Source organism: Lipotes vexillifer, unplaced genomic scaffold, assembly GCF_000442215.2.
Source record: "Lipotes vexillifer unplaced genomic scaffold, Lipotes_vexillifer_v1.1 scaffold213, whole genome shotgun sequence".
NCBI lineage: Eukaryota > Metazoa > Chordata > Mammalia > Artiodactyla > Lipotidae > Lipotes > Lipotes vexillifer.
The window spans coordinates 1,796,904-1,812,013 of record NW_006780610.1 but is presented as its reverse complement, the minus strand read 5'-3'; the positions used below and the strand labels follow the sequence as shown (position 1 = coordinate 1,812,013).

Below are 15,110 nucleotides of genomic sequence, written 5' to 3'. Positions count from 1 at the left end.
TCATTCAGATTTGATGGAGAAATCAAAAGCTTTACAGACAAGCAAAAGCTAAGAGAATTCAGCACCACCAAACCAGCTCTACAACAAATGCTAAAGGAACTTCTCTAAGTGCGAAACACAAGAGAAGAAAAGGACCTACAAAAACAAACACATAACAATTAAGAAAATGGTAATAGGAACATACGTATCGATAATTACCTTAAATGTGAATGGATTAAATGCTCCAACCAAGAGACACAGGATCACTGAATGGATATAAAAGCAAGAACCATATATACGCTGTCTACAAGAGACCCACTTCAGACCTGGGGACATACAGACTGAAAGTGAGGGGATGGAAAAAGATATTCCATGTAAATGGAAATCAAAAGAAAGCTAGAGTAGCAATACTCATATCAGATAAAATAGATTTTAAAATAAAGAATGTTACAAGAGACAAAGAAGGACACTAGATAATGATTAAGGGATCAATCCAAGGAGAAGATATAACAATTATAAATATATATGCACCCAGCATAGGAGCACCTCAATATATAAGGCAACTGCTAACAGCTATAAAAGAGGAAATCGACAGTAATACAATAATAGTGGCAGACTTCAACACCTCACTTACACCAATGGACAGATCATCCAGACAGAAAATTAATAAGGAAACACAAGCTTTAAATGACACAATAGACCAGATAGATTTAATTGATATTTATAGGACATTCTATCCAAAAACAGCAGATTACACTTTCTTCTCAAGTGCACACAGAACATCCTCCAAGATAGATCACAACTTGGGTAGCAAATCAAGCCTCGGTAAATTTAAGAAAATTGAAATCATATCAAGCATCTTTTCTGACCACAACGCTATGAGATTAGAAATAAATTACAGGGAAAAAAACGTAAAAAACACAAACACATGGAGGCTAAACAATCACTTACCAAATAATCAAGAGATCACTGAAGAAGTCAAAGAGGAAATCAAAATTACCTAGAGGCAAATGACAATGAAAACACGACGATCCAAAACCTATGGGATGCAGCAAAAGCAGTTCGAAGAGGGAAGTTTATAGCAATACAAGCCTACCTCAAGAAACAAGAAAAATCTCAAATAAACAATCTAACCTTAAAGGAAGGTTAGAGAAAGGAACTAGAAAAAGAAGAAAAAACAAAACCCAAAGTTTGTAGAAGGAAAGAAGTCATAATGATCAGAGCAGAAATAAATGAAATAGAAACAAAGAAAACAGTAGCAAAGATCAATCAAACTAAAAGCTGGTTCTTTGAGAAGGTAAACAAAATTGATAAACCTTAGCCAGACTCATCAAGAAAAAGAGGGAGAGGACTCAAATCAATAAAATTAGAAATGAAAAAAGAGAAGTTACAACAGACACCACAGAAATACAAAGCATCATAAGAGACTACTGCAAGCAACCTATGCCAATAAAATGGACAACCTGGAAGAAATGGACAAATTCTTAGAAATGTATAACCTACCAAGACAGAACCAGGAAGCAATAGAAAATATGAACAGACCAATGACAAGCACTGCATCTCAATAGATGCAGAAAAAACTTTTGACTAAATTCAACACCCATTTATGATAAAAACTCTCCAGAAAGTGGACATAGAGGGAACCTACCTCAACATAATAAAGGCCATATATGACAAACCCACAGCAAAGGTCATTCTCAATGGTGATAAACTGAAAGCATTTCCTCTAAGATCAGGAACAAGACAAGGATGTCCAGTCTTATGACTATTATTCAACATAGTTTTGGATGTCCTAGCCACAGCAATCAGAGAAGAAAAAGAAATAAAAGGAATCCAAATTGGAAAAGAAGAAGTAAAACTGTTACTGTTTGCAGGTGACATGATACTATATAGAGAGATTCCTAAAGATGCCACCAGGAAACTACTAGAGATAATGAATTTGGTAAAGTCGCGGGATACAAAACTAATGCATGGAAATCTCTTGCATTCCTATACACTAACAACAGAAGATCAGAAAGAGAAATTAAGGAAACAATCCCATTCACCATTGCAACAAAAAGAATAAAATACCTAGGAATAAACCTACCTAAGGAGGTAAAAGACCTGTACTCAGAAAACTATAAGACACTGATGAAAGAAATCAAAGATGACACAAACAGATGGAGAGATATACCATGTGCTTGGATTGGAAGAATCAATATTGTGAAAATGACTATACTATCCAAAGCAATCTACAGATTCAATGTAATTCCTATTAAACTACCAGTGGCCTTTTTTACAGAACTAGAACAAAACATCTTAAAATTTGTATGGAGACACTAAAGACCCCGAATAGCCAAAGCAGCCTTGAGGGCAAAAAATGGAGCTGGAGAAATCAGACTCTCTGACTTCAGACTATACTACAAAGCTACAGTAATCAAGACAATATGGTATTGGCACAAAAACAGAAATATAGATCAGTGGAACAGGATAGAAAGCCCAGAGATAAACCCAAGAACCTGTGGTCAACTAATCTATGACAAAGGAGGCACAGATATACAGTGGAGAAAAGACAGTCTTTTCAATAAGTGGTGCTTGGAAAACTGGACAGCTACATATAAAAGAATGAAATTAGAACACTCCCTAACACCATACACAAAAATAAACTCAAAATGGATTAGAGACTTAATGTAAGACTGGACACTATAAAGCTCTTAGAGGAAAACATAGGAAGAACACTCTTTGACATAAATCACAGCAAGATCTTTTTTGATCCACCTCCTAGAGTAAGGGAAATAAAAACAAAAATAAACAAACGGGACCTAATGAAACTTAAAAGCTTTTGCAAAGCAAAGGAAACTGCAAACAAGATGAAAAGGCAACCCTCGGGATGGGAGAAAATATTTGCAAACGAATCAACAGACAAAGGATTAATCTGCAAAATATATAAACAGCTCAGCCAGCTCAAGACGAAGAAAACAAACAACCCAATCCAAAAATGGGCAGAAGACCTAAATAGACATTTCTCCAAAGAAGATATACAGATTGCCAACAAACACATGAAAGAATGCTCAACATCATTAATCATTAGAGAAATGCAAATCAAAACTACAATGCGATATCATCTCACACCAGTCAGAATGGCCATCATAAAAAAATCTACAAACAATAAATGCTGGAGAGGGTGTGGAGAAAAGGGAATCCTCTTGCACTGTTGGTGGGAATGTAAATTGATACAGCCACTATGGAGAACAGTATGGAGGTTCTTTAAAAAAACAGAAATAGAACTACCATACGACCCAGCAGTCCCACTATTGGGCATATACCCTGAGAAAACCATAATTCAAAAGGGTCATGTGGGCTTCCCTGGTGGCACAGTGGTTGAGAATCCGCCTGCCAGTGCAGGGGACATGGGTTTGAGCCCTGGTCTGGGAAGATCCCACATGCCACGGAGCAGCTAAGCCCATGTGCCACAACTACTGAGCCTGTGTTCTAGAGCCCATGAACCACAACTACTGAGCCCATGTGCTGCAACTACGGAAACCCATGTGCCTACAGCCCATGCTCCACAACGAGAGAAGCCACTGCAACGAGAAGCCTGTTCACTGCAACGAAGAGTAACCCCCGCTCTCCACAACTAGAGAAAGCCCGTGCGCACCAACGAACTCCCAACACAGCCAAAAATAAATAAAATAAATAAATTTATTAAAAAAAAAGGGGGGCATGTACCAGAATGTTCATTGCAGCTCTATTTACAATAGCCAGGACATGGAAGCAAACTTAAGTGTCCATTGACAGATGAATGGGTAAAGAAGATGTGGCACATATATACAATGGAATATTACTCAGCCATAAAAAGAAACAAAATTGAGTTGTAGTGAGGTGGATGGACCTAGCGTCTGTCATACAGAGTGAAGTAAGTCAGAAAGAGAAAAACAAATACCGTACGCTAACACATATATATGGAATCTAAAAAAAAAAGAAGGCCATGAAGAACCTAGGGGCAAGATGGGAATAAAGACGCAGACCTACTAGAGAATGGACTTGAGGACATGGGGAGGGGGAAGGGTAAGCTGGGACAAAGTAAGAGGGTGCTAGTGTGTATATGGACATATATACACTACCAAATGTAAAATAGATAGCTAGTGGGAAGCAGTCGGTGCTTTGTGACCAGCTAGAAGGGTGGGATAGGGTGGGTGGGAGGGAGACAAAAGGGGGAGGAGGTATGGGGATATATGTATATGTATAACTGATTCACTTTGTTATAAAGCAGAAACTGACACACCATTGTAAAGCAATTATACTCCAATAAAAATGTTAAAAAAAAAAACAACTGCATCGTTTGACATGATAACCACTACCATGTGTGGCTATTTGAATTTAAATGCAAAATAATTAAAATTAAATGAAAAAAAATTCGGTTTCTCAGTCCTACTGCTTACATTTTAAGTTCTCAATAGCCACGTGTGCTTAGTGGCTATTGTATTCGTGTAATTATAGAACATATCCATCATTGCACAAAGTTCTATTGTCCAGCACTAAGTTAGAAGATAAGGGGAAAGAGAAGACCACACTTATGAGAGCAACAGATTACCTAGGAATAGGAAAAAAAATAGCTCTCAGTTACACCACATTACCTATTTGGTCACAGATCCCCTGTCTAGCCCACTCTGTATTTCAGGTCACAGCCAAAGTCTCATCTCTTTGGGAATCTTCCCTGACTCTTCCAGGCTGACTCAGAGGTTACTCCAGTACCCGCCAGTGCAACATACAGTTGATTCTCATTATTTGCAGATTCCGTGTTTGCAAATTTTCCTACTTGCTAAAATTCATTTGTAAACCCAAGAAGCGGGGCAGTAGAGGGGAGAAGAAAGCAGCAGCAATGACAGAGGCGGTAGAGAACCAGGGAAGGTTTAGGACTGGGTGTTTTGTATGAGATCCAGAGCCTCCCTCTTTTGTTTTTTTTCTTCAGCTAAGACAGCAAAAGAGATGATTTATTGTACACATGTTACATTCAGCCACAAGTGAGAACAGAACTAGTCCAGAATGTCAAAGGTCCAGGGCAAAGGACCAAAAGGGACCGTTTTGATACGAGTAAAGGGGTTCTCTCAAAGGTGGTCAAGGCGATCAGAATGGCCATCGATGTTCCAGATCCACTGAGACAAGTTCTAGACAGTAGGCAAGCAGTCCAACAATTTGTACCAGAGTCCCTGGCCTCTGGTTTCCCTTGTTTCTGCTCCTGTGGCTTTCTAGGGCCTCCCTCTTTTTCTCCAGGGCAGCTATGAGAGGCAGGGTGGGGCTCACATCTCCAGGGCAATCAAGGAAGTGCCCGATTGCTATGGCCTAAAGTGCTTTCCATTTTCCGGGGTGAGGCCTAAGCCCTAAAGTGGCCCAGCCTTGAGTAAGTTCTGATTGCTCACCCATCCAAGAAGTTACCTTCTGTCTGGCAGAGATCCTGTTGAAAATGACCTGGGGTGGGTGGACTGGGTCCCCACTCTAAGGTGACCCAGTATGGCCTGGATAGCTTGGAGGGAGTCTGGGATATCTTGGGGTGACCTAGGTCAGAGAAGCAAGGAGGGGGCAGGACTGTCTGCCCTTACAGTGGTTCATCAGAGATGAGAGATGAGGCCTGAAGTCTCTCTGTCTCCCATGGCAGTCACCGCAGTCACTCAACCCAGTACCTTTCCCTTAGGACCCCCCTGCAGCCTCAAAGGACATCTGTAATGGGGAAGGTAGGGGAACCACCCAGGTCAGCCTGCAGGTTCAGAGAGGGCAATGGAGTCACACAAGGTCACACAGCCAACCAGAGACAGAAGCAGAATGGAATCTAGTTCTCACTCCCACGCTCAGAGTTATTTTTGTTTTCCCTCCAAATTGTCAGTTTCTTTCTTTCTTTCTTTTTTTGTTTTTTCAGTATTAATGCTTTATTTCCTTAACAGGGTAGTGGTTTCACAGGTGTTTATTACATTAGTCCTTATAGCCTCTGTATGTCTGAAATACATCATAATTTTTAAAGGGGGTAAATGGTAAATTTGCAGAACACAAGAACAGTTTAGAGGAGAGCTTGCTGAGGGAGGGGTATGGCTGGGCATAGGGATGAAGAAGTAACAGTCATGTCTCAGGGCTGAGGAACTGATCTCCATCTCCTTCATCCCCACTGCAGTTTTCTTGGTTCAGGTTTTCATCTTTTCAGTAGCTTCCTGTTGGTTTTTCCTTGTTAACGTCTTGTTCCCCAGAATTCATTGTTTATAGTTCTGAGCGAAATTGTCAGTTTCTGAAGGACCAAGACTCCTGTCCTGTGTCAGTCCCTTCCCCTTTACTTCCACCAGGGCCCAGACTCCAGAGCTAGTTTCCTAGCAGGTGGGTTTGGTCTTTTCTGTTAACACCCAGGCGAGATGCAGATCCACTCCCTGCTATTTATTGAAGGGACCCATGCACAGAGGCCACAAGGGAAGAGACTAGGTTGTCTAATCCAACTGCCACCTGACGCTTGGACGCAGCAACGACATTCCTGCCTGTGGCTGGCTGGCTGCATTTTGCTCACACACGCCGTTGGCAGACAGTTCATTATGGTTCAAGTCAGTCTTTTTATTTCTAAAGAAAGGTGTAAAAAAGATATTCCTCATCCTAAATGGAAACTGGGTGCTTGTGGTTTGCCCCCCACATACCCTGGATCTGCCTTTGGAGTCTGCACAAAACACAACCTCCCTCAATCTCATCTCAAACCTGCAGAGTTGAAGATAGACCCATGTCCCCAGAAATGGGTTCAAGGCTTTGTTTTACTCCTTTAGTTGCTTTAATTTCCTGTAAAGAGCATGCGTTTATTTGCTTTTGTAATTATAAAGGAAGCTCCTTATTTAAAATTTTTTTTATTATGGTAAATTTCATATAGGAAAATGCACAAATCTTAACTGCACAGCTCAACTTTTCCCTATGTATACATCCACATAGCCTCCACCCAGTTCAAGATATAGAACATTTCTACCTCCCTGGAAGTTTCCTTGTGCCTTTTTCAATCAATACCCAATCCACCAGAGGTAATGACTATTCTGATTTCTGTCACCATAGGCTAGTTTTGCCTATTCTTGAACTTCTTATGAATGGAACCGTATAGTATGTATTCTTCTGTGTCTGGTTTCTTTGTCTTAGCACAATGTTTTTGAAATTTATCTGTGTTGTTCTGTATACTAGTATTTTTTTTCATTTTGATTATTGCTGGTAATATTTCATTTTGTGAATACATCACAAAGTGTTTTATTCTCCTGTTGATGGATATTTGGATTTTGTCCAATTTTGGCTGTTGACTAAAGTTGCTATGAACATTCTTGTACCAGACTTCTGACAGACATATGAACTAATCTTTCTTGGGTGTATGTCTGCATGTGGAATTGTTGCGTCATAGTGTAGATGTATGTCTGGCTTTTTAAGAAACTGCCAAATAATAACATATGAAAATTCAAGTTAGTCCACATCCTCAGCAACCCTAGATGACAGGTTTTTTTTAAAGCCATTCTTCTGAATGTATCAAGTATCTCATTGTCACTTTGACTTGCACTCTTTGATGAGATATTATTTTAAGCAGTTTCATACATTACTGGCCATTTGTCCTTTGTGAAATGCTTGTTCCAAGTCTTTTACTCATTTTGAATTGAATGTTTGTATTTTTCTTAACGATTTATAAGGGTTCTTTCTATATTCTGGATATGATTTATCAGTCTCTGCCTTGCTGATTTGTTTTCTTAATGGTATCTGTTGATGATTAGATGTTTTTAAGTCCAATTTATCAATTTTTTAATAGCTAAGTGCATTTTGTGATCTGATTAAGAAATCTTTACCTACCCCAATATCAAAAAAACTCTATGTATTTATTTAGAAGTTTGAGTGTTGAAGTTTTGATACTTAGGTCTATGATCCACCTTAGAATTATTTTTTGTGTATAGTTTCAGGGTCAGGGTTCTTTTTTCTCCACATACATCTAAGTGTTCCAATATCATTTATTAAAACGCCATCCTTCCTCTACTTAGTTACAGTGACACCTTTGATGAAAATCAAGAGAGCATACACGTGTGGGTCCATTCTAGACTCTTTATTCTGTTCCAGTGACCGTATTTGCTCCAAAAGGTCCCTGCTATTAATTACTATAGCTTTATAGTAAATCTTGAAATCTGGTGACGTAAGTCTTCCAAATTGTTTTCAAGAGTTCTTGTATATTCTGGGCTTCCCTGGTGGTGCAGTGGTTAAGAATCCACCTGTCAATGCAGGAGATACAGGTTCGAGCCCTCGTCCGGGAAGATCCCACATGCCTCAGAGCAACTAAGCCCGTGCGCCACAACTACTGAGCCTGCGCTCTAGAGCCCGCGAGCCACAACTACCAAGGCTTCATGCTGCAACTACTGAAGACTGCACGCCTAGAGCCTGTGCTCCGCAACAAGAAAGCCACCGCAATGAGGAGCCCGTGCGTCACAACAAAGAGCAGCCCCGGCTCTCCACAACTAGAGGATACAACTAGAGAAAGCCTGCGCACAGTAACGAAGACCCAAAGCAGACCAAAAAAAAAAAAAAAAAAGAGTTCTTGGGTATTCTAGGTCCCTTAATTATCACGTAAATTTTGCTATCACCTTGTCAATTTACACACAATCACACACACACATACTACACACATGGCTTGTGGGAATTTTAATTGGATTGCATTGAGCCTATAGACCTATAGAAAAAACCTATAGACCTATAGAAAAAATCAATAACAATATTGAGTCTTCCAATTTATGAACATGGAATATCTGTCCATTTACTGAGGTAATCTTTAATTTTTCTCCAGATATATTTTATAGTTTTCAGTGTCAAGGTCTTGCACACCTTTCAATAGATTTATTCCTAGGTATTTAATATTTTTCATGCAGTTACAAATAGTATTGATTTTTTTATTTATGAAATTTATTTTCTTATATAAATTATGTATTTCTCTGGGCAGACAACCTTCACCTTATTGCACTAATAGCACATCTGTAATACCAAGCTACAGGACAAGTCTTAACAAGGTCTGTATTCAACATAGCACTTGTCTACCAGGCACTGTAGAAAAGGATGAGGAAAAGCCAGGACCCATCTCAGGTGAAGAATGGGGAGGGGGCAATGTGTCTCGTCTCTGACAGTTGGTTTTCTCCCGGGAAGGGGAACATGCAAAGTTATGTCTGGATTCTGGAAGGGCGAGGAGATCTTGGAGGCTGAGAAGCCCAGTGCAGCACTGCAGCTCGGCTCCCTTTATCTCTGGGGGAAGCAGGGACTCCTCTTTCACTGATCTGTAACACATCACTCTGGCCTAGCTGATGCTTTGGGGAAACAGAGACAGGGGTCATCCTCGAATTAGCAGCAATTAAGAACAGGCCATACGCTGACACAGTGTGCCACAGTCCCTGGGGGTCCCTGGCCCCAGGGACCTGAAAGCTGTGTATCCTAGGGAGAGGTGCCACTCAAGACCCAGAGATGGCTCTGGAAGTCCCTTTATCTAATGGAGCTGGGGATGATGCTTGGACATCCCCATGACCACACTTGGCTAGCAAAGCTCTGGTGTTGGATCTCCTAACCATTGGTCAAAGCTGTAATGAGACCAAGTCTGTAGGCAGAGTGAAGGGATGCCTGAGTAGGAAGGGGGAGGAGCGTGGGGATGGGGGCGGGTAATGGGCAGTGATTGTAACATGATTAGGTCCTCCTTGCAGATGGAGGCTGGGCTGAACTGGGAGTGGGGTTAGGAGGGGCTGCAAGCCCCCACCCGGAGCTCCTCTCACTCTGCCTTTGAACGACACTGAAGACAAGTTGCTCACATGCTCTAGAGCACGTTCTTGATACAGGGATGGGAGCTTTGGGGGGAAGTGGTGATTTGGTATTGGCCAAGAGCCACATTAAGCCTTTATGAGGGCAACCACCACAGCCTTGGCATTGAGACTGCATAGGTCACAGTAGATCTGGCCAGTGCCCACAGAGACGATGGGTTTGCTTGTGATGTAGGTCACAGAAATAGCAGCTCCCACCTTGTCATCGATGGTATCAAATTTGGTAAGGACACTGAGGTGTCTGGGCCATAGAATGGTCAGCCAAGGCTCTGTTGAACTTGACCAGCTGGTCCACGGCCTCATTGCCTACTAAGGCCTCCCCCACAAACAGCACCAATTCGGATGCGTTGACAGTAATGAGCTTGGCCAGGGCAGTCATCAGAGGGGCATTGTCTTGCATGCGGCCAGCTGTGTCCACCAGCACAACATCAAAACCTTGGTTATGTGCAAAGGCAATGGCTTCCATGGTAATGCCAGCAGCATCCTTGCCATAGCCCTTCTCAAACAACTGCACCATGGTGTGGCTGCCGTGATTCTCGGCGGGGTGTAGGGCACTCAAACGCCGGGTGTGTGTCTGCAGCTGCTCCACAGCCCCGGCACGAAATGTATCGCAGGCAGCAATGAGGACACTGAAGCCATTCTCTAACAGCCAGAAGGAAATCTTGGCAAGATTAATAGACTTCCCCATGTCGTTCACACCACAGAAAGTGACCACGTAAGGGCGCTGATGGTGCTGGGTATCCATGGTATCCTGGAGCATGTCTGCACAGTGCTGTGGTTGCAGAATCTGCACCAGGGACTCTTGGAGAGCTTGCTTTGGAAGTCACCGTGCTGAACATCCCCATCACCTTCCCTTCCAGCTTGTTGGCCACAGATTCACAGAGTTGCACTGCAGTGTCTGCTGCCACGTTCTTAGCAACGAGATGGTCATGCATCTTGTCCAGCACAGATTCCACGTCTTCACAACTCAAGCTCTTGGAACCCTCAAGGCCCTTCAGCATCCCAAACATGCCACCCAGGTTCCCCTTGGTAGCACTAGGTTTGATGGAGTTTTGAGCAGCCCCTTAGTCATCTGAGCTGCTGCAGTCCAGATCCTGAAGCTGCCTCCCAGACCCAGTACCTTGAATCAAGTTGATGCCCTTGGCTGGGGCCACCACGGGGCCTCCATTGGTGGTGGGAGTGCAACAGTCCAGGACTTCTCTGTTAGCAGTGCCACCCAGTGCCCACACCCCGGGCACTTTTTTGCCCTTCTCCTTGGGAGCATCTGACTTACTGGACTTGCCGGACTTCTCCATACCCCTCCCATGCTTCTGAATGAACTCTTTTCACTTCCTGCAGATCAGTTCCTCTTTGGAAAGTTCTATCCCATTCTCAGGCCCTGCTGGGAGACCTGACTTTTCTGCAGGGACTGCTTTGCTGGTAGCCAAAGGGCCATCAGAACCTTCCTTCTTGGTCCCCTTGTTTTTATCTTTTGTTTTTTTGCTGTTCTTGGCTTTTTCCTTAGGCTTTTCACCCCTTGTCTCAATCATGGACCTCACAGGTTTCTTGGCCTTTTCAGAATCTTCAAATTTCTTCATGGTTGTGGGAGCACGGATCTTACTGCTCTCCTCTGATTCACGAAGGAGCCGCAGAAAGTCATTCTGGCAATTGAAAAGTGCCATTCGATAGACTTAAGGCACTTTGCTGTTGGATCTCAGTGCGGTACTTGTCACAAAACAGCCGGTGCACAGCGTCTATCAACTTGCCTGCGTATGTCAGTGTTAGGATCTTCTGAAAACCCACCACAAACACCAGCTCAAACTGGTTATACCTGAGCGTGAGTGCCTTATGGGTGACGGAATTGTTACCTCCCCTTTCCTGCCGCAGTACCGAACGAATCAACGCGTTAATGAGCCGGGTGCATGAGTCGCTCACGCCCTGGAAGCACCAGAGCACAAGCCGCCTTTGGAGAAAATGGTGAGGAAGTTGAGCGTGGCGGTAGCGGGAAAGGAGCCGGGCCGGCGCCGGGAACTCAGGCCGAGATCGTTGCTGCTTCCTGCTGCGCCAAGCGCTGGACAAGTCCCACCAGTGGCCCCGGACACCGGCTCCAATGGTATTGTTTTGTAAGTTTCATTTTCCAATTGTTTCTTGCTAGTATGTATCGACAGAAATACATTTGTTTTGTATATTGACCTTGTATCCAGTAGCCTTTTTAAATTCACTTATTAATTCTATGAAACGTCCCCATATTTAATTTAAAAAACATCTTCATCGATCTTAAAGTTCCAGCTGGTATTTTCATTATTTTAAAGCATCCCATTTATTGACCATCACCGCTTATCTTTCTGGCTCACTCTCTTAAATATCCTGAATCCATTAACGTTCTAACCTCTTCAGGACCTCCAGCCCATTGACCCTACCACTTTTTTATTGCCCTTCACCTTGCCTACTTACCTCTTGGGGTCCATGGTCTCATCATTATCATTACTTTCTTGGGCTCTTTTCTCTCTATAGATCTTGCTTGGATACATTCCTGTTTAAATCCAAATCCCAGGCTCAACATGGTTGAGAAAAAGACACAACGATATTGGCTAGTTTCACTATAAATGGGCCTGTGATGCTACTCATTTCCCAAGTCCATTTGTTCTTCCACTCTTAACCGACTATCTCACACCCTCTGTCTTCTCAAACCTCCAAAGCCTCCTCTCCACCCTCACTCTCAAATGGTGATCTTGCTTCTTATTTCATTAGAAAAACAATCAAAAGAGAACTTATACCTTCTACGACCACCACATCAACCTACCCACCAGTATCTGCACTCCTTTATTCGAGCGCATTCGTCATACAATAGTTTTATCTCTCTCTCTCTCACATCTTCCATTACTCCCTCTCTAATGATTCATTCTCAGCAGCTTACAAACAGGCCATGTTATCTCTTGTCTTAAAAACCAAATCAGGGCTTCCCTGGTGGCACAGTGGATAAGAATCTGTCTGCCAATGCAGGGGACATGGGTTCGATCCCTGGTCCAGAAAGATCTCACATGCGGCGGAGCGACTAAGCCCATGCTCCACAACTACTGAGCCTGTGCTCAGGAGCCTGTGATCCACAACTACTGAAACCCGCGTGCCTAAAGACCATGATCCGCAACAAGAGAAGCCACTGCAATGAGAAGCCCCCGCTCGCCACAACTGGAGAAAGCCCACGCACAGCAATGAAGACCCAACACAGCCAAAAAAAGAAAAAAAGAAAAGAAAATCAAACCAAATCCCTCCTCTGACAGCACACTTTTTCTAGATACCGTCTCATTTTTCTAATCTACTTTATAGCAACACATCTCAAAAGGTTGCCTTTATCCTCTCTCTCTACTTTGTCTACTCCCATTCTCTCTTGAACCCACTCCAGTCCACTTACCCTAGCTGCAGGGAGTGCTGTAACAGGGAGCAGAGAAAAGAGCAGTATCTAGAGAGAGGTATGGTTGGACTCTAATCCGGTCAGCCTTTGCCCCAACGATTACACCAAAACTGCTCTTGTCAAGGTCACCAATGACCTCCATGTTGCTAAGTCCAGTGGTCAGTTGCCCTCTTACTTGCTTATCTACAGCCCAGATGATCACTTCCTCCTTGAAACTCATTTGACCTCACAGGGACACCCTTCTCTCTTTGTTCTCTTTTTCCCTCCGGGGCTTTCCTCCCATCTTCCCGACCTCTGCCTGAAGTGCCCAGGACCCAGTCTCAGACCTCTTCTCTTGTCTACACTTGGTTGATGGCTCTCAACCCTATCAGATCCAATACTCCCTTTTAATTTAATTTAATTTATTTTTTAAACGTTTTATCATAAATAATGTCAAACATACAAACTAAAGTGGAGAGAATAGTACAATGTATTCCCATATATCTATTACCTGGGTTCAATATTTAACAATACTCCCCATTTGCTTTCTCTATCCCTTTTTCTCTTTTTCTTTTTTCTTTGCAGAAGTCTGGGATTTGAAAGCAAATCCCAGACACCAGTCATTTCACTCCTACCTACTTCAGTATGCATTTCTTTTTTCTTTTTCTTTCTTTTGTAATTCAAGCAAGATCGGTATGCATTTCTTTTTTTTTTTCTTTTTTTTCTTTTTTTTGCGTTACTCGGGCCTCTCACTGTTGTGGCCTCCCCCGTTGAGGAGCACAGGCTCCGGACGTGCAGGCTCAGTGGCCATGGCTCACGGGCCCAGCCGCTCCGCGGCACGCAGGATCCTCCCGGACCGGGGCACAAACCCGCGTACCCCGCATCGGCAGGCAGACCCCCAACCACTGCGCCACCAGGGAAGCCCCTGGTATGCATTTCTTAAAGACATGGGCCATTGTCTTTCAAAACCACAATGCCATGACCATACCTAACAGGCATTTAAAATAGTTCTTTGGTATCATTCAATATCCAGTCCATAATTACACTTTCCCTAATGTCTCAGATATGTGTTATTACAGTGGATTTGTTCAAACTTGGATCCAAACAGGTCTCCACATTATATTTTGCTGCCGTATCCTTTCAACTTTATTCATTGCCAGCAGTCCTCCTCTTCCCTTTGTTTTTCATACCATTGACTTATTGCAGAAACCAGTTCAATTATCCTGTAGAATGTTCCACATTCTGGATTTACTCCTTTTTTATAACAAATCTTTTGTAATTTGCCCTTTACTGTCCTGAAATGAAATTAAGAAATAATGTAGCTACTGTATTAGTCAGGGTCTGGCAGGAAACAGATGGCACACTCAAGCCGAGTCCAATCAAGGCCAGTTTTATGAAGGGATTATTGACAAAGATTGGGCAAAGTTAAGGGAACCAACAAGAAATGAGGAAGCACTAGAGGACGTGTCTGCCATCCCTGGGCCTGAAGGACCAAGAGGAGGGAGCGGTATCTCCCTTTGGCTGAACCCCACAGGAAGCCACTGGGCAAGGGAGCTGGTTGATGTCATTTATGGAAGTTGGCCTCCTGGGGTGGGTAGCAGGGTGCAGAAGAGCAGAGAGTAGATCGGTTCCAGAGGGACAAATGAAGTATACCCCTCAAAGCAGTCTACACACAGAATTTCAAAATAATGAATTGAATTTCCTGTATTACAAGGAGAAACAGGAAACTAATGTATTAAGTATTATATATTTGAATATGCAAAAATTTTGCACAGCTTCACCAGAAGCCCTAATGGAATCATCAGATGCTTGCAGCCGTTCCTAGAATCACTGTGTCTGCCAAAGCTGCACATGCAGACTGATCCAGGAGAACTGGAGTGGCATCTCAAATACAGAGAGAAGCCGTGTTGTTGATTTTCGAATCAAGACCAAGCACCCTCTTGCATCAATTA

At 42.9% G+C, this 15,110-nt stretch overlaps 1 pseudogene; it reads right to left on the bottom strand.

The window, feature by feature from the left end:
- Positions 1-9,857: 9,857 nt before the first annotated feature.
- LOC103090386 (signal recognition particle receptor subunit alpha pseudogene) overlaps positions 9,858-15,110 on the bottom strand; it is a 7,994-nt pseudogene continuing 2,741 nt past the window's right edge.